The sequence below is a fragment of the Eschrichtius robustus genome, chromosome 1 (genome assembly GCF_028021215.1).
Source record: "Eschrichtius robustus isolate mEscRob2 chromosome 1, mEscRob2.pri, whole genome shotgun sequence".
Lineage (NCBI taxonomy): Eukaryota > Metazoa > Chordata > Mammalia > Artiodactyla > Eschrichtiidae > Eschrichtius > Eschrichtius robustus.
Genome location: NC_090824.1, coordinates 47,308,651 through 47,327,426, shown reverse-complemented (window position 1 = coordinate 47,327,426; position 18,776 = coordinate 47,308,651). Strand labels below are relative to the sequence as shown.

The following is an 18,776-nucleotide window of genomic DNA, read 5'->3' as shown; positions in this document are numbered from 1 at the left end:
TAAACTGTTTATTAGGTAAGAATTTTACAAACATTACTTATATTAGTGGTAGCGGTGGAGCTGGAGAGTATTGCTTCTTCTCCAAGCTGTGCAGCGAGAACCACGGATAGTGTGGTGGAACCTGCGGCTCTTTCTGCTTGCGCATGTCAGTCCCCGTAACTCCCTGTGCTTGTGGACTGGTTTGGTGATCCACTGGGGGTCAGGGTTTCTTCTGATATCTTTATGGAATGGATCAGTGAGGATAACCTCAAAGAATCTGTACGTAGACTCTTCACCAACCCAGTAAGAATTCAGGACCCTCAGGGCCCTACAGTGGCGTCCAGCTCACTCCTCAGCAGCAGACTGAAGGCTTCGAGCAAACTTCAGCTGGTTGACACCATGGTGGACAGGCGTGCCGTAGGTGGCACCCTTAGGAACTGGGCGTTTGCGGCCACTGCAGCACACGCGAATCCAGTATATGACATAACCTTGCTTGGCCTTGTACCCCAGCCTGCGTGACTCTTTGGGCCCGGTGTGGGGGGCAGCAGGGGGGCCTGGTGCAGTGCAGAGAGCTGGCAGTAACTGCCAGCACGCACCCTGAGCGGAAAGCACATCATGTCTGACTGCTTCTTCCTCCATAGCTCCTGTATGTACTTGTAAGCGCCTATCTCGGCTCACCTGATGGCTGCCGCCAGACCTTGGTGGATATTGTATAGGAGAGAGTTTCTGCCCTTCTGTTAATCCTAGGAGATCTTTAGTGATCTGGGCACAGGACTGTTTCTTGCTCCACTCTCAGCAGTAGAGGGTTTTTTCCTTTACATTTTCCCCAGTTGCAATGGGTCATCACCAGTGCCCTGGATATTACAGGATTCTCTCTGCTCTTCCAATATCTTAAGTCTCTTCATCCATAGGGGAATAGGGACTGGATAAGGTTTGCACTTTTTTTTTTTGTCCACACCACACAGCATGTGGAATCTTAGTTCCCCCAGCAGGGATCAAACCCTCACTCCCTGCAGTAGAAGCTCAGAGTCTTAACCACTGGACCACCAGGGAAGTCCCAAGGGTTTGCATAGTGGTGGCCACTTCTCTTCATTCATGCCTCACTGAAGGAGGATTTGCCAGTTTCCTGCTCTGCTTCAATCATTCTTGTCAGCAGCTGGTGGAGGTTCATGGAGAAGATCTTGTGAGTATGTGTGAACTCCATTTGTGTCTACTGCTCTTACGGCTTTATCCTCTCATGGTAGTCCACACTCCAACTTTAGTGTTCATTGTAAATATTAGCTGGATTCTTCCTACAGGCATCTATGGCACCTAGTGTCTTTTTTTCCCCCAGTACTCTGCCATATGTGAGTCAGTGCTCTTGTCCCATCTCTTCTTGGAAGGGTATGTCTTTTTTTGGGTTTCAGTCTTTTTGGTTGCATTATGACCTCAGGTCTTGAATGGGTTTAAGAAATATCATTATCTGGCATTTTCTTGTTGTTAGGATGGGAGTGAAACTCTTTCCAGCTTTCTACATTCTAGACAGAGGCAAACTCCTGTTTGCTTATTCTCAGGGTAGATTGAATCTTTTCCTTGTCAGAGAGCTATGGCTCCAACAATAGCAAACAAACTTATTTGATTTTGTTTCTGACCTGGGGAATTCCAACCTATGTCTCTAATCCCATTCCCCTTCCTGAGACTATTATTTAAGAACGTTGCAAAGCCTGCAACTTAAACAGAAACTTCACTGTTCTATGTTATGTACAATCTTCAGGAGTGGCAGAAAATACAAATCGAATTCCAAAACTCTATTAGCAAAGGTCTTAGAGACTCCTGTATTTTTATGTCCTAAGACATTGCTATTGACTTTAATGACAATGAACTCAGTTTTTCTTCTGAATTTCACTGACTCTCTTCTCATGGATTACTAACAGGCCAGCCATGCATCTAGGAATATTTCCCCCAATTTTAGAGTCCATCTTATCGCAAATAGACATGACCAAGTAGACATGCAGGGAATTCATATAGTACACACAGTCTTATCAGCAACTATGAGTAGCCTTTCCTAAACATCTAAATATTCCTTTTATGACCTAAAACTTGAAGATCTGGCCTTTGGAAGAAATATAACAGAAAGACAGCTCTTGAACCCTGGTGGAAAAGACCCTATTAGCTAACTAGAATGGTAGTGATATTCCAAAGCATTGTTCCTTGGATTCATGCCTCTTAATTAAAGAGGCATAAACCATCCTTGAATCACTGCAATAAAGTCACTGCGGGAGAACTCAAACTGAAGATTCTTAAGAACCCTCCAAAGTAGAAAGTCTTTGGAAAGAGACACCATTCATCCAAGACTTCCAGATAAAACAGAAGACTACATGAGACATAGACAGCTTCTACCCAAGATCCACTGAACAAGACCATATATTGTCATGTTTTAACCTGTATTCTTTTGATTTTTGTTTTTATAGCTATCTTATTGCCTCTTTTGCTGATATAAGGCTACCTTTATCTATGTTCCCTATAAAGCCTCAATTTAAAAAAAAAAATTTATTTATTTATTTATTTATTTTTGGCTGCGTTGGGTCTTTGTTGCTGTGCGCGGGCTTTCTCTAGTTGTGGAGAGCGGGGGCTACTCTTTGTTGCGGTGCACGGGCTTCTCATTGCGGTGGCTTCTCTTGTTGTGGAGCACGGGCTCTAGGCACGCAGGCTTCAGTAGTTGCAGCATGTGGGCTCAGTAGTTGTGGCACACGGGCTCTAGGGCGTGCGGGCATCAGTAGTTGGGGCACGCAGGCTCAGTAGTTGTGGTGCACGGGCTTAGTTGCTCTGCAGCGTGTGGGATCTTCCTGGACCAGGGATCGAACCTGTGTCCTCTGCATTGGCAGGCAGACTCTTGACCACTGTGCCACCAGGGATGTCCCTTTGCTAATGATCTTGCTACTTGCAAATTTCATTGCCTGGCCCTGGATCATTCTTGATTCATGGAGCCAAAATATTACAACACTATGTGACAATGCCTTAGGGGGTATCTTGACTAAAAACAGATCTAAGGGGACCCTTTAAGACTGGTATTGGATTAGTATAGAAAGGGCTACTAGACACTCCTTGCAAACTAAATGGGAACTTGTTATGTTGGTAAACTGATAGTTCCTGTCCTCACACAGAGCCCATTTTGGCCTATTCGTTTCCCTCTCAGAACAAGACGTTATTAGATAATGTAAATCAAGGAGAAAACTTTGGTTTTGATTGGAGAATTGAAACCCTAACTGCCCAAGGGGAATTCTGGACTGATTTCTTCTTTCAGCATCTTCCCTTCATATTTCATAAGAAGTATAGAAAGTAGGGAAATCTTGTGGCCCAGAGGTCTACCAAGGCTATAGATCTCATCCAAGAGGTTCATGAAATTGGACAGGCATTGGTTCAGAATAGAGCATTTTAGATACAATATTGGCCTCTTGAATGGTATCTTCTGCTGGTTTTGGAAAAAATGTTGTATTGTTGTATTTATATTCCTGCAGACCTCTTTGGGATCTTTAATATTGTTAAAAAGCTCTAGGAAGCAAACAAAGACATTATGAAATTAGGCAATTTGGCTAATATTCCATACCTGGTTCTATAGACTCTTCATATTGGAGATGAGATCTTTTTTCTTAGTTTAATTTGGGTAATATTGGATCCTGGCTGAAAAGTGGACTACAAACTCTGATCATAAATCCTTCTCTTAGTATTTGTTTGTGCTGTGGTGTTCAGATGAGTGGTATTCTTAGTCGAAGTCCCATTGTGTAGTCACTGATCCATCAAATGATCCAACAAATGACCATCCAAAGAACAAATAGAAAAACTTTACACTTAAGGAGGTTGAAAAGAAACCTTAAGAAACATGATACTCAGTCATGACAACTCGGAGTAGTGAACATCTGGGTTGATCATACTCCCAGATGTTAAGGGCCTACCCTTCAGCTCAGGCTTATGAATGACCATAACAATGAGAAATGAAACTATCTGTGTATAAACAGTATGTCTTCTACATTAATGTAACTTAACTATTTAATTGTCTTCATCTATATTTATTATTTCAGGAAACTCTTAACCAAGAAGATAAAAACTGCAAATACCTGTATTTCCCATTTTAAGAACTTCCCTAAAAACCCATTTAAATAAACATCTAAGTGTTTAATACATAACATCAAATGATGATTTATTCTCCAAGACTCTTTAAAACCCTTGCCTCAGAACCCTTACCTTGGGCTTCCCTGGTGGCACAGTGGTTAAGAATCCACCTGCCAATGCAGGGGATACGGGTTCGAGTCCTGGTCCGGGAAGATCCCACATGCCATGGAGCAACTAAGCCCGTGTGCCACAACTACTGAACCCGTGCTCTAGAGCCCACGAGCCACAACTACTGAGATCCCACATGCCACAACTACTGAAGCCCGCACGCCTAGAGCCCGTGCTCCGCAACAAGAGAAGCTACTGCAATAAGAAGCCCGCGCACCGCAACGAAGAGTAGCCCCCACTCGCTGCAACTAGAGAAAGTCCGCACGCAGCAACGAAGACCCAGCGCAATCAAAAATAATAAACAAATAAAATAAATAAATAAAAATAAAACTTAAAAAAAACCCCTTACCTTGCTGTATACACCAATCCTAAACTATTATATCATCATCCTTCCCCAATATTAATTAAACCATCCCCTTATTTGAAGACTTGCCTTAAACCAAAACCCCAAACCTCATAAACATTCCAACTTTGCCTTTCCACTTCAAAATACAACTAAGACTCTGTCAGTGTAGTGCTTTCCTTTTACTACAGTAAGCAATAAACTCAGCTTTGCTTTATGAACAGACTATTTCGGCAGTGTTTTGAGGGAGTCAGCATTTGACAATATTTAGCAGCAGGCATAGCATACTTGCCAGTCTGAAGACATACTGGCTGTGTCCCTAGAGCAGGCTCCTGGAAGCTCTGGCTGTGCCTGACAATAACCCTTTAGCTGTTGGATTGTGGAGGAGGTAAGGAAGGCTCCTTGGGTAGAGGAGAGGGAAGGTGGCCAGGTCTAGTGGGTGAAGGAGAGTGCTTAAAGCAGTGTCTGTTTACCAATTAGAAGTTTTTCAATATTTTAAAAATTGGTTAAAACATTGTCCTACCTTTACGGGTGGGTACCAGTTAAATATTAGTCCTTGGTGAACTGATCATGGTAGACCAGATGGAAAAAAGATGACTCGTGGAAGCCAATGTGGATAGATGACCATTCAAGGGAACAGATGTCTTTGTCTGTTGAAGGTCTTGCCAAGCTGTAAGCTCCCCCAGAACTTAAAAGTAACCCTTTGCAGAGCTAAAAACAACAATAACAACCTTCAGGAAAGTGGGACATCAAATCGGTTACGATTAGGTTTTTGCCATTTGGTTGAATAGGAATTCAATATAGACATTATATACAGCTCAAAAGAAATAAAGTTACACTTTTTGGGTACTCTTCAATTTTTGAATTGAGATTCAAAAGTGCTATGTATACATCTTTATACAAATGGTATTACTACTTCTTTCCATAATAATATGTCTATGATATAACTATCTTCATTCTTTAATATGGTGGCACAGTATTTTATTGTATGAATGCACTATAATTGAAATAACCACTCCTATGATAGGCATTTACACTGTTATAGTTGTGTTGTCATGATAGACAATGCTGCACGAAAACATCATTTTACATACATCTGAGGAAAAATTCCCAAGGTAGAATTTGAGTCAGATATTACCTAAGTATCTATCAAAAAGTTTGCACCGATTTACATTACACATTAGCATATATGAAAATGAGTGTTTCCTCTTATTGTTACCACCACTTGGTATTGTAAATTTTGATGTATTTGCCAATCTGCTAGGTGGAAAACAATATCCTTTTCAAAATGTTTATTTATTTAAGTAGGAGCAAAGTTGAACATACTTTCATATCTTTAGTGACCGTGTGTGTGTTGCTGTTTGTTCATATCCTTTGCCTACCTTTAAAATGTCTGTTGTTCATTTCGATGACATTTGAGTTCTTTGTCTATTGAGGAATTTATTCTCTAATCTGTTTTTTGTATTAAACGTTTTCTCACACTTTTTTTGGACTTGATTTATGGTAATTTTGCTTTGTGGAAGTTTAATATTTATATTCAGTCAGATTGCTAACTTTTTTCTTTTTTTTTTTCTAGATTCAATATCATACTTACAAAGTCTTTTCTACTCCCCAAATATTGTTTTTTGAAACGTCAATCATGTTCTATTATTTTTGTGGACCCTTTTTTCTGTTTGAATCTTTGATATATTTGAAAGTCATTTTAATGTAATACGTGAGGTAGTGATCCAGCTTTATTTTTTTTGAAAGGCTCTCACTTTCTACTTGTTCTATATTGAGTTTACTGGGATTGATTGCTTACTTGTTTGGAATCTTTAATGACATTTTCCAAAGGCTTTGTTAATGAGAGTGCTTAAAATTCCACTTTACTGGTAGTCTTTAGCAATTCATTCTGCATACTGTTTTCCCACAATTGCTGGCTGACGGCAATGAGAAAAAAAAATTCTATTGAAACTAGAACAGACTGCAGCTGCCTTCACATAGTACGGGGGTGGCATGATTCAAAACAGGAAAGATGGCTCTTTGTTTTAAAAAATATCTTGGCTGACTTTTTGGATGGGAAAGGTGAAGCCCCTCTCTCTCCATCCACCTCACCCCAGGGCATAGTCCAGAAGCTGTGGGTGAATTGCTTTGCATGAGAAAAGTAAAAGGAAATTGAGGGTCAGAGGCTGGCATCTAGGAGAACCAGGGGCTGGGAAAAGGATCTTGGGAGAGAGGTGGGAGAAGACGGCAATAAGCCAGAGCCTGAGGGAGAATATGGCCAGCAAGAAACAGCCCACCAGGGAGAATGGGTAGTGGCTTTTTAGATCAGCAATATTTAATATTCCATTTTAAGTTGTTTCTTGCGTTTCACTAATGCAATCATCTTCTTTTACCCTTCACCCCCGACAAAAACCTATTATACACCAGCTTGTATTAGTGGTACTCTGTGGAGAGTGAAGAAAGTGGGGGTGGTATTGCCCACCACGGCAGAGAGAGATGGCAGCAGCTACCAGGATACAGGGGGCTACAGGCTTCAGAATGGACTCACCAGATAAGCCCACCCCATCCCCAACTTCCCTACTCCCAGCACACACAAAGAATGTAAGCTCCATGAGGACAGGACTTTTTTTTAAATCTGTGTTTTTCTTGCTTTATCTCTAGTGTCTAGAATAGAGCTCGACACACAATAGTCACTCAATAAAAAAATGTTGTAATGAATGAAAATCCCACCAGAGATTCTGTTACCGAGTCCAACCTCACTCTGCTCGTTGCACAACAGGCCAATAAATCGGGGGATGAAGTGCTGAGGCAAGGAATACGACTTTATTCGGAAAGCCGGCAGACTAAGGTGGTGGACTAGGGTCCCCAAAAAACCAACGTATCGGGGTCTGGATGCCAGTTTCTTTTATACCGTCAAAGAGGGAGTAAAGTAAAAAGGCAGAATAGAGAGGGAGAGGTGGTGAGGAAGTAAGGTAAAAAGGGCCATCAGTCTTGCAAAACATCTCCTGGAATGGCCAGCATCGGGAGGGGACGAGTTAATTTCTTCTTTTCTGCAGCCTTTCACAGGTGGGCAGGGTCAGATTGTCTAACTGTGAGCTGAACAAAGGCACTTTAGTTTAACATTCAGGCAGAGGGACAGGGTTCCCTGAGGCAGGCCATTATGTATGATTATAATAACAAAAGCAATGAAAAGCAAAGGTTAAAGTCATAGAAACAGATCCAACATGGAGTCGAAATTGGCTCTTCCCTGTTACAATTCTGGATTGTGTAGTATTTAGAATGAGGGTTTTAGCCAGCGCATTTAGATGTTACAGAAAAGGTGAACCCAGAATGCTGGACACTTGGGATTCTGACTTTGATTTATCAGCCTGGAATCCTGCCTGCTTTACCTCTGGTTTCTCACGTGAGATGTCCCTGCGTCACAGATGTCCCCGTGAGATGGATAAGCAATTTGTGACACTGCAGTGATGGAGAGGTCTTTAACATCTTCTTTAATTACTTCCTAAATGGAATCACCTGCTGAAAATGGATCTTCCACTACATATTATTGTAACAGGGAAGAGCCAAATCTGACTACATGTTGGATCTGTTTCTTTCACTTTAACCTTTGCTTTCCTTTGCTTTTGTTCACTAAAAGGATACTGTCTATACACAGTGACCTGCCTTGGGGAACACCGCCCTCTGCCTGAATGTTAAACCAAAGTGCCTTTGTTCAGGGAAGCACCCTGACCTTGTCCACCTGTGGATGGCTGCAAGAAAGAAGAAATTAACACATCTCCTCCCTGAGGCTGGCCATTCCAGGGGACATTTGCAAAACTTATGGCCTTTTTACTTTACTTCCTCATCTCCTCCCCCTCTCTGTTCTATAAAAGAAACTGGCATCCAAACCCCGATAAGATGGTTTTTTGGAGACACTAGTCTGTCATCTTCTTGGTCTGCCGGCTTTCGGAATAAAGTCGTATTCCTTGCCTCAGCACCTCGTCTCCTGATTTATTGGTCTGTCCTGCGGGAGCAGAGTGAGCTTGGACTCGGTGACGTTATCATGACACTTACTATATAACTCAATTAAATCGACCCCTTAAGGGTGTTGTTCTTACAATGAGGTGGCTTGGGGGCTCAAAGGCAGCTTTTAGCCGGAAGTGTATTCTCCCTTATGGGGTCATTTAAGTTTTGGAAGAGAGAAGCTGCAGGAGGGGAGGGCCTTAGTTCTCAAGTCCTAGTGTGACCATGGTGAAGGGGGGTCACTCTCAATAAGGAATGGCCTCTGTGAGTCCAGAGAGATGAGAATTGGGACTTTAATGAAGAATTCTTTCAGAATCGTGGATGCCTTCCCACAACTGTGATTGGCTGATCCTCAGTGACCAGGTGAAGCTATGACTGCTCCGCGCTGAGTGTGAAATGCACGTGTGCAATATTCTACTAAGGTTAGGAATGGCCCGGGGATTTGGTGGTTTGGGGCTTGGAGGGGGGGCTACGATTGCAGGATGGCTAAAATATTTGAGGACAATTATCTGGCCTCAAGGAGGAGAGAGATGGTGACTGAGGGACTTGACCACTGATTCTTTGAACACAAGTCTCTATGATCCTCTGAGTTGCAGTTTCCTTGTGCATAAAATGGAATAATACCTACCCCATTGGGTTTTGGTGAGGTTTAGAGACAATCTACCAATGGATACCTTGCTGAGTGATAGGTACACCGGAAACACTGAATAAATGGTAGCTATTATGTTTATAAATGTTTCTCAGATTTGCTTAGGAAAAACTATATGGCAGGCAGTTCAGGAAAGTCCAAGTAAAGGGCTTGTGCGAGGCCAAATTATTAACATATTAATACAGATACAAAGTACATGATTGGCACCTCTCTTCTCCCCCAATACAGGAAGTGAGGCAAGAGGTCATCCATTCGTACATTCACCAGAGTGGAAACATGGCACAGAATGAAGGATGTGACTCTGTTTTTCAATTGTCTGAAACTTGTTTTAAAAGAGAGATTTATTTTCTTGGCAGAGCCTCATGAACTAAAGTAACTAATAATGAGTAATCAGGATGATAATAATAATTAGCATTTTGGGGGACTTATCTCTGTGGCAGGCTCTGTGCTGAGCAACCTCCTGGTGTTTTCTCCCATCCATCGACCCTGAGAAATATATGCTTTCCCGTTCTGGTCCTGGAGGTAGTAGCTGAACTGGATCAAGGAACTTTATGTTTACCCTGTTAAATTTAATCGAATTACGCTTGGCCAGTTGGCGCAGGCAGTTGTAATCTTTTTGTGATCTATTCAGTCATTTACCATTATTGCTCTTTTCCATCTTCAAGTTGCCTGAAAGTTTGATCATTGGGCCACAAATACCCTCATTCAAGTTGCCAATAAAAGCATGAACTAGTTTAGCAACAAGGATAAAGCTCTACGGAATGCTTTTGGAAATTTCTCTCTAGAGCGACTTTGATTCATAACTCAGCATTCTTTGGGTTTGGCTCTACTTATGCTTTAAAGCGGTTGACATTTATCCATCTTGTTCGAAAGGGTATCATGATTGCTGAAATGCAGATTTATAATATCTATAGCAGGTCTGTGATTCCTACCACACCACTAATCTTAGGAAAAAAAAAAAATTGTCATGAGTGTTCTTGAATTCAGGGTAGTTCCTAGTGATCACAACTTCCTCTTTAAGTGTTTAATATTTTTAAAAAATTTTACTGAGTACTTCCCTGGTGGCACAGTGGTTAAGAATCTGCCTGCCAATGCAGGGGACATGGGTTTGAGCCCTGGTCCGGGAAGATCCCCCATGCCGCAGAGCAACTAAGCCTGTGCACCACAACTACTGAGCCTGCACTCTAGAGCCCATGCTCTGCAACAAGAGAAGCCACCGCAATGAGAAGCTCGCGCACCACAACGAAGAGTAGCCCATGCTTGCCACAACTAGAGAAAACCCGTGCACAGCAACGAAGACACAACGCAGCCAAAAAAAAAAAAAAAAAAAAAAGTATTGTAGTTCATTTACAACGTGTTAATTTCTGCTGTACAGCAGTTATTCAGTTATACATATATATATACATTCTTTTTCATATTCTTTTCCATCATAATTTATCATAGGTTACTGAATATAGTTCCCTGTGCTATCTTAATATCTTTAAAATAATTGATTCTAGAATTTTTTTCTAGAATCAGTGGTGGGCTTACCTTACCTCTTTGGTTTTATAAAACTCATATTCTGCCCTTTGTTGAAAATCAGGAATGAAAGAACGGTATTCTTCAGATTTCTGGCAACTTTTCTCTTTTTTGTGAGATGCCATTGATGATCTTAGAAGAGTTTCAAAAAATAAATAAAACTGGAAATCGGATTTTAAGGCATTGAATTAATTGGAAGAAAATAAAAGTCAGATCTGAGATTTCATAATGCTTTTCCTTAATGTGTTCAAAGCACCTTTTTGTTTTGAATTCAGCCACAAGAATAAGAATTTCAGTACAGGAGGAAATTTGTGTAGACAGCTTTTGGCTTATTTCTGGCATGTCTCCTTTCTGTCAGGTGGTTGTTTTATAACAGCACAATTTATTGAACTTGGCACCATGCTTACTCATACTTATATGCAAGTCATGCTGTTTCAAATATGTCTTTGATGATTACAATTGACTGGATATTTAAGATTATCAGAAAAGGAACATCATAAGAGTTGTACCTAATAAAAAGAGCTTCAACTATAAGTGTTTCAAGTCTTTTCATTCTAATCTTTTATTCTTAAAGTATAAGAGGCCTGGAAGAGGCCAAATTCCCTGAACTCAGCTTTGGTTTGCCCATATGCATAATTGAGCTTCTCTTTCTTATCCTGAGAATCAGGTACAGAACACTAGAATCTGCAGCACTGCCAAGTATCTCTACCTAGTACTGTGTATGACAGTTTAACACACATCCTAGCCAGGAAAGACTCTGAACTTGCTGCTTGGAGCCTGGGTGGCAGGGACCTCGGATGGATTATGTAGCCCATTTCTAGAAGAATATCAAAACAGATCACCCCAACTCTGGAAAGTTTAGTAGTATCTGGGCTGCTTTTTTAAACACCAAGATCAAAGTCAATCATAGAGGCATTCCTTACATTGTGGCACAGATGTGTTTATGAAAAGTTGGTAGAAGTTGACTTGCAGATTGGATTCTATTTTAAAGGCACTCTGGTGGCTTAATAGTTGAAAGTGTGTATTAAGATCTTTCTTCTGTAGTGTGAAAGAACACTCTCTTATATATCTTCTGTATACCTATGGATTTTTATTTGATAATTTTTCTTAAAATGGATTAAAAAAAAAAAGCCTGACTCTGCTTTTTTTTTTTTTTAATATTTATTTATTTATTTGGTTGCACCGGGTAGGCTCCTGAGTTGTGGCTCGTGGGCTCCTTAGAGACTCTGCTTCTTTAAGACAGACTGTGAAAACAATGGTCCTTTCTGGAAGCCAGTATTTCAGGGCCAGATGCCCTGAAATCTGACATTTGGCATGTATGAATGTTGAAGGCACTTTCTTTAGGGGTACATTACCCTGTTCCTAAGAAAAATATATATTATAATTATAATTGTCTAAAATAGTTACTGATCTTTTAAAATATGGTGGTTTGAGAAACATTAAGTAAACATTAAATAAAACTTTATTTTAAAAGCCGTCAGAAATTTCTTTTCTAGCTGGGTTTAGATAACATCTGCCAGATAACAATATGATTTTATGTTAAGTGATTTAAAGAGAACAAAATTATATATTTGGTAATATCAGTATAATCATAAATAATATAAAACTTCCATGATTTGGATCACATAAGTTTGGATTTTAAGGTAAGGTGACTATACCATATGTGATTACGGTAGATAGCAACTGCTCTCAGCTCTGGCTGTATATTAAAATAACTGAGGAGTTTTGAAAAGACACTGACGCCTGGGACCCACACCCAGAGATTCTGACTTAATTGGTCTGGGAAGTAGACCAGACACTATGTTGTCAAAGGTCCACAGGTGTCCTAATGTACAGTCAAGGTTGGGATCTACTGTTACAATCTCTTGCAACCTAAAGTGTGGTCTGTGAATGGTATTAGCCTGACTTAGAACTTTTAAAATTCAGACTCTCAGGCCCCACCTCAAACCTTCTGCATCAGAATCTGCATTTTAACTAGATCTTGAGGAGATTCATCTGCGGTATGTTTTTTGCATGGCACTTTGACTGTAAAAGTGATTTCATAGTCATTCTTTTGTTCATCCATTTATTAATTTAATATTATTATTTGGTCCATTTTTTAAGTATCTGATGAGGACAAACACTGCTCTACCTACTGGGAAACATAAAAGTATGAATAAGATTTGGGCCTTCCTTTCCAGGAACTTTTGAAGGACCAGGGTCGGGGTAGGGTAGAGACATGGGAGCAGATTCAGGACTAGAGCTGTAATCTAGCTGTAAGACAGAATTGTCTATAGTCTTCTGGGAAGAAAAACTGGAAAGTAAGACCCCTTCCCACTCCACCCCACTTTCACGCAGGGACTGGGATTTGAGCTGGGTTTCTGAAATAGAAGTAGGTAAGGCCAGTGGTTTTTAAAGTATGGTTACTGGACCAGCAGTGTCGGCCTCACTTGGGGACTTGTTAGAAATGCTAGTTCTTGGGCCCTTCGCAGATGTAATGAATCACAAACTCTGAGGGTAGGGACCAGCAGTTCGTGTTTTAATAAGCCCTCCATTGGATTTGATACACACTTAAGTTTGAAAACAGTGGCTGTAAGCATTTTCCAGACAGAGGAGATGGGAAGGAGCACTGAAGGCCATTGGAAAAGTGTGTCCCCAAACCAGAATAAAGCTCACTCACAGTGTACCATGAGGTTTTTCATGGCTTGAACATAGCGTGTTGACTGTACTTGGAATTTCGCAACAGTTTTGCTCAACATTTTGTTCCATGTATCTTTATTGTCTTTCTCTTTTCGGGTCATTTGGTCATAAGGCATTTCAATTTTATGATTGTGATTATTCATCACATTTAGAAAGAGAACTTTGTGTTTGGTTGTATGATAGTTTGATTGTTTTCTGTTTTGAAAATCAAACTCTGAAGTTGGCTGAACACTCTTTTTATTATACTGAAAACATTGTGATTTCTATAGAAATGCATGGGAAAACCACAGTATATGGACTTCCTCATTTATCTTTAAATGAACTTACTTTAAATGGTCTTTCTTGTTGGGGACCTGGATTTACATTGTCTATGACGTTATGGGGTAGGGAGAGTCTGTATAAACCCAAACCTCGTCAATTTTAGTGATATCAGTTTTCCCCTTTTTAATATTTTCTTATCATAATATCCGGGAAAGAGCACATACTTTTTTTTTAACCTTTCTTTCTCTCCTTCTCAAGTTGAAGTGCTAATTAGTACCTTGGAGGCCAAGTGAAGGTCACTGAGAGAGGACAAGGGTCTGGATAATAACCCATGAAATGGAGCTCAAAGAAAATTCCCACTTGAGAGCTGGAAGGGATCACAGAGATCAAGTAATTCAGCTGTCTCACATCGGAGGCCTCTGAGGGCTTAAATTAGTTGCTCAGAGTCACACTGCTAACGGGGAAGCTGGAACCAGAGACCATGTTTCCAAACTCCTTGTTTAGTGTTCTTTCTATTACATCATGGATGCACAGAAGACTGTATCCCCATGGGGAGAAAACACAAACTGTATGTGAGTGGCTGTCGAACGTAACGATTGATTTTTCCCTTTGCAGTCTGTAAGAGGCTAGTCATACACCAGATCACATCCAGTTTGATGGCTTTAACTATGTATTGGTTGTTATCTCCAAAATCCTCTTTGGAATGAGTTAGATGTGAGTAGATGATAAAAAGAAAATAAGGAAATCAATCAATCCAATGTTGATTTCCTTACTGAGGCCCAGGCTTTATGTTCAATAACCTCCTGAACAGGTCCACCTGGACATTCCATATAGGCATTAGAGAATAAACACGTCCCCATTTGAATGCATATTCTCTCCTAAAACTTGCTTCTCCCACCCCTTATATTTTACCATTATTCACTCAGGACCTTTAGGATCATTCTCAACTCTTCTTTCTCTCACCCCACACATCAACTCAATCACCAACTCCCTCAATTTTATCTCCTGTCAATCTTACATCTTAAACAGTTTCCAAATCCAATGCTTCCTCACCACCTGCACTTCCATTGTCTTAAGTCAGGCTGCTCTTACCCCTTATCAAAGCTACTGCAGCAGGCTTTGTCCTCTTTTTCCTGCCCCCAGTCTCATAGTTGGACATTTCTCTTTCACGCTATTTTCAGAGTGAACTTTCTTAAAGTGCAAGGTTTATCGCGCCACAAACTATGTTTAAAGCCTACAATAATTCCCCACCCATAACAGGATAAACCTTAGCATAGTACACACAACTTTCTATGATTTGGCCTCTGCTTACCGCTTTATCCCGACCCCTGATCCCTCTTCCTTACATGCTTACCCGTGCTCCAGTAAGATCAGGCTGCTTGCAGCCAACCAGACAGGCTTTTCCTGCCTGGTGAAATACTATTCATTTAGCACATCTCAGACGTCACCTTCTCATTGACATTATCTCTGACGTAGCTCCATTCTCCTCCACACCTAGAGTGAAATACCTTTCTGTCCGCCTCTCTGTACCTTACATATCTTCTGTACTCTCATATAATTTTCCCCAACATTTAATCATGGAAATTTTCAAGCAGACAGAAAAGCTGAAAGAAGTTTGCATGATTTTACAATTAACATTTTACTGTGCTTACTTTGTCACCACTCCGTCTACCCATCAATCCATCTTTTTAAAAAACGCATTTCCAAGTAAGTTGCAGATATCAATATACTTCCTTCCAAATAACTCAGAATACGTATCATTCAGAGTTCATACATAGCACGTGGACTTCTGTGTTTGTCTGCAGTTCTTTGTTTTTTAAATGTCAGGTAAAATTTACATACAATGAAATGCACACATCTTAAGTGTCCCATGAGATCCACTAAATACATACACGTGAGCAACCTAAACCCTTCCTACATACAGACCATTACCATTACTCTGGAAAGTTCACTCATGATCCTGCTCAGGAAATCTCTGCTCCCTCTTCTCTCAGAGGCAATGACTATTCTGATTTTCTTCCAGCTAGTTCTCCGTGTTATAGAACTTTATATAAAAGGAATCATACAGTATATATGCTTTTGTGTAAGACTTCTCTCATTCAGCATATTTTTGAGATTCATACATGTATCATTCATGTATGATTCATGTATGATTCATACATGTATGAATTCATGTATGATTCATACATGTATCATACATTTTGTTGTATGTATCATTTTAAAAAGTATTACTGATATTCCATTGTATGGATATATCACAGTTTTTAAAAAATCCATTATCCAACAGATGCTCACTTGGGCTGTTTCTAGTTTCTGACTATTATGGATAAAGCTACTGTGAATATTCTTGTACAAGTTTTTTTGGGATATATGTCTTCAATTCTTTTGGGTAAATGTTAGGATTGGAATTTATGGTCATAGAATATTTATATTTAGTTTTAAAACAAACTGCCAGATTTTCCCTAAAGTGGTTTTACCATTTTATAATCCTACCAAAAATGTGTTGCCTCACATCTTCACTAGCATTAGGTGCTATGAGACTTTTAACATTTAGCCATTCTGGTAGGATGTGTAATGGTATCTCATTTCAGTCTCATATAATTTTTGGTTTATTGGTCTGTCTCTAGAGAGAGAGACAGGCACTTTAGTCACTTCTATATTTCCTGAGCCTAATAACGTCTGACACAGAATAGTGTCTGCAGTGGGAGATCAGTCATTCACTCTGGCAGCAATCCACCTGGCTGCCATATGTAGGAACATACACAGTAGATAATTGGATTGATCTCTAGGTGAAGAAAAAGGGGTCTGAGAATTCTGTCAATAGCATGATAGAACTGAGGAACCATTGGGTCTGTCTGGGCTGTTTATGGAAGTGGAAAGCTGATAAATTAGATCAAGGGAGTGGGTATGGTGGGATTGGAGCTCTCCCTGGGAGGTAGGAAGTAGTGAGGTCGGATTGAAGGAGTGAAGAACTGGAAGAATAGTGGTCAGAGAGAGGGAGTTAGAGGGATTTTATCAGATTTGACTAAGAATTCTGAAATAATGAAACTTTTCATAGTAATAATCATAAATATCAACATTTCCTTAGATTTTATAGAATTACTATCTTTTCTCACTTTTGCTTCTATAGAAAAATGTTAGTTCATTTCTTTCTCCTCAGAGATTTCTGTATTTTGAATAAACAAAATTAAGAAGTAGCTATTTAGTCTCTAAATCTGATAATGAAAATTGGAAGAAACTAAATCCTACATTACTGAATTGAAAACATGAAGTAGATCTTCATGTTACATTGCTAACTCTGATTATGGCAAATGTTCTACTTGACATTTTATTATTAATACTTTATTCCTTTTATTCTTACAGCATTCTGATATTTAGAATGACTTACACCATTATACGTCATTATCAGCATTCTGATAATTGGAATGACTTATACCATTTTCACAATTGAAATTCACATTTTCACATTTCACGACTTTCACAATTTTCGCAAACGGGATTAAAATTGGCTAATATACATGTGTAGAGGAAAATGTTGGCAAATACTTGTCCATCATTAAGTTATCTGAATTTGGTTGTCTATCTTGATTAAATCACTATAATTGTGCTGTCCTTCCTTTCACCCTGAGATTTATGTATACGGGCAGAGCCATCTCTTCAGAGTCTGGGCTAAGTCCTCTGAAGCATTTTGGTAGGCAGACTTTCCATGGCTACTCCCCATCTTCTCTCCCCACCAGCAATAAGATGCTTATTCCACTGGCTGCCAACCAATGTCAGACTGACTGACCATTAGACTAGTTCAACCACTGCTACCTCCAGTGCAATGCCATTTAATAAACACTCTCTATTCTGCAACTAGTTAGTCATCCTGTCTCCCTTATTCCAAAGCCCCTGAAGACAAAACTCATCCACAAAGCCTTCCCTGATGGTCATAAAAGAGATGCCTTCATCCCATTTGACCCTGCCGTCCAGTCAAGGCTTGGTTTAATGTTCCTGTTCTGCTTCTCATGTGATATATTCTGCTTCCATGATGATAGGGACCAAGTCTATTCAACTTTTTAAAAACTATAATCTTTAAGTATATTGACTTTTGTAATTAGGCACTTAACACTTTTCATAAAATTGATGACAACAATGATGGTATCAGAGAAGCAAAATCTTTAACTGCTTTATATTGCTCACCTCATTCAATGATACCAGTAGACAGTTAAACTAGTAATAAATTTCTGGGGTTATAAAATTTGTATTTAGGATGCAATATATGTTTCTACTATTATTTGCTTTTGAAGTGAGATACCTTTACTCCTTGAAAATTAAGATGGAGAGAAAAATAAAAGCTATTTTTATTGGACTTCCCTGGTGGTCCAGTGGTTAAGACTCCACGTTTCCACTGCAGGGGACACGGGTTCAATTTCTGGTTGGGGAACTAGGATCCCACAAGCCACACGGTGAGGCCAAAAAAAAAAAAAAAAAGCTGTTTTTATTTCAATTGTAGTGGCTTAATAGGTGTCTTTTACCCTAAACTGCCCCAAATTCATTTTAGAAAATTTACATATAAAAAGATTAAATAAATTCACAAAGGAAAAAATTAATATAAGTTCCCCTCCCCCGTAACTCTGAGATTCTAATCCCTCATCCCTCAACTCTTGGAAATCTTATATACTGGTTCCTTCTCTTTTTCAGAATGGGCAACAGTTTAGATCGGGGAGCAATAAAGCACACTAACTTATTTCATTTTATTACTTTTGTATATCCCAAGAGGATGATGACTTAAGGGGGAAACATATTTGTAATAGTAGCTGATTATGCTGCACAGTTTAATTCACAGCAGGATTTTCTTTTGAGATGATAAAGATGCCCGTGATGAATAGTGGATAAAAAACAATTAAACAATCCTTTAATCAAAGTACCCAAGGGAGAAAAAGTAGACTGATTTATTGGAATCAAAATGATTCCTTGGCTTATAAAAATCCTTATTTGGAAGTATTCAACAACTCCTTCCATCATGTCCCGAACTTGTCATTACTGTCTCTCTTTCTCTTCTTCCTATGTAATTACATAGCCCCTTCTCCTATTTCTGAAGGTTGGCTTATTCTCACTTCACTT

At 39.7% G+C, this 18,776-nt stretch overlaps 1 pseudogene; it reads right to left on the bottom strand.

Annotated features, from left to right (window-relative positions):
* LOC137758481 (large ribosomal subunit protein eL15-like) overlaps positions 1-18,776 on the bottom strand; it is a 53,531-nt pseudogene continuing 34,755 nt past the window's right edge.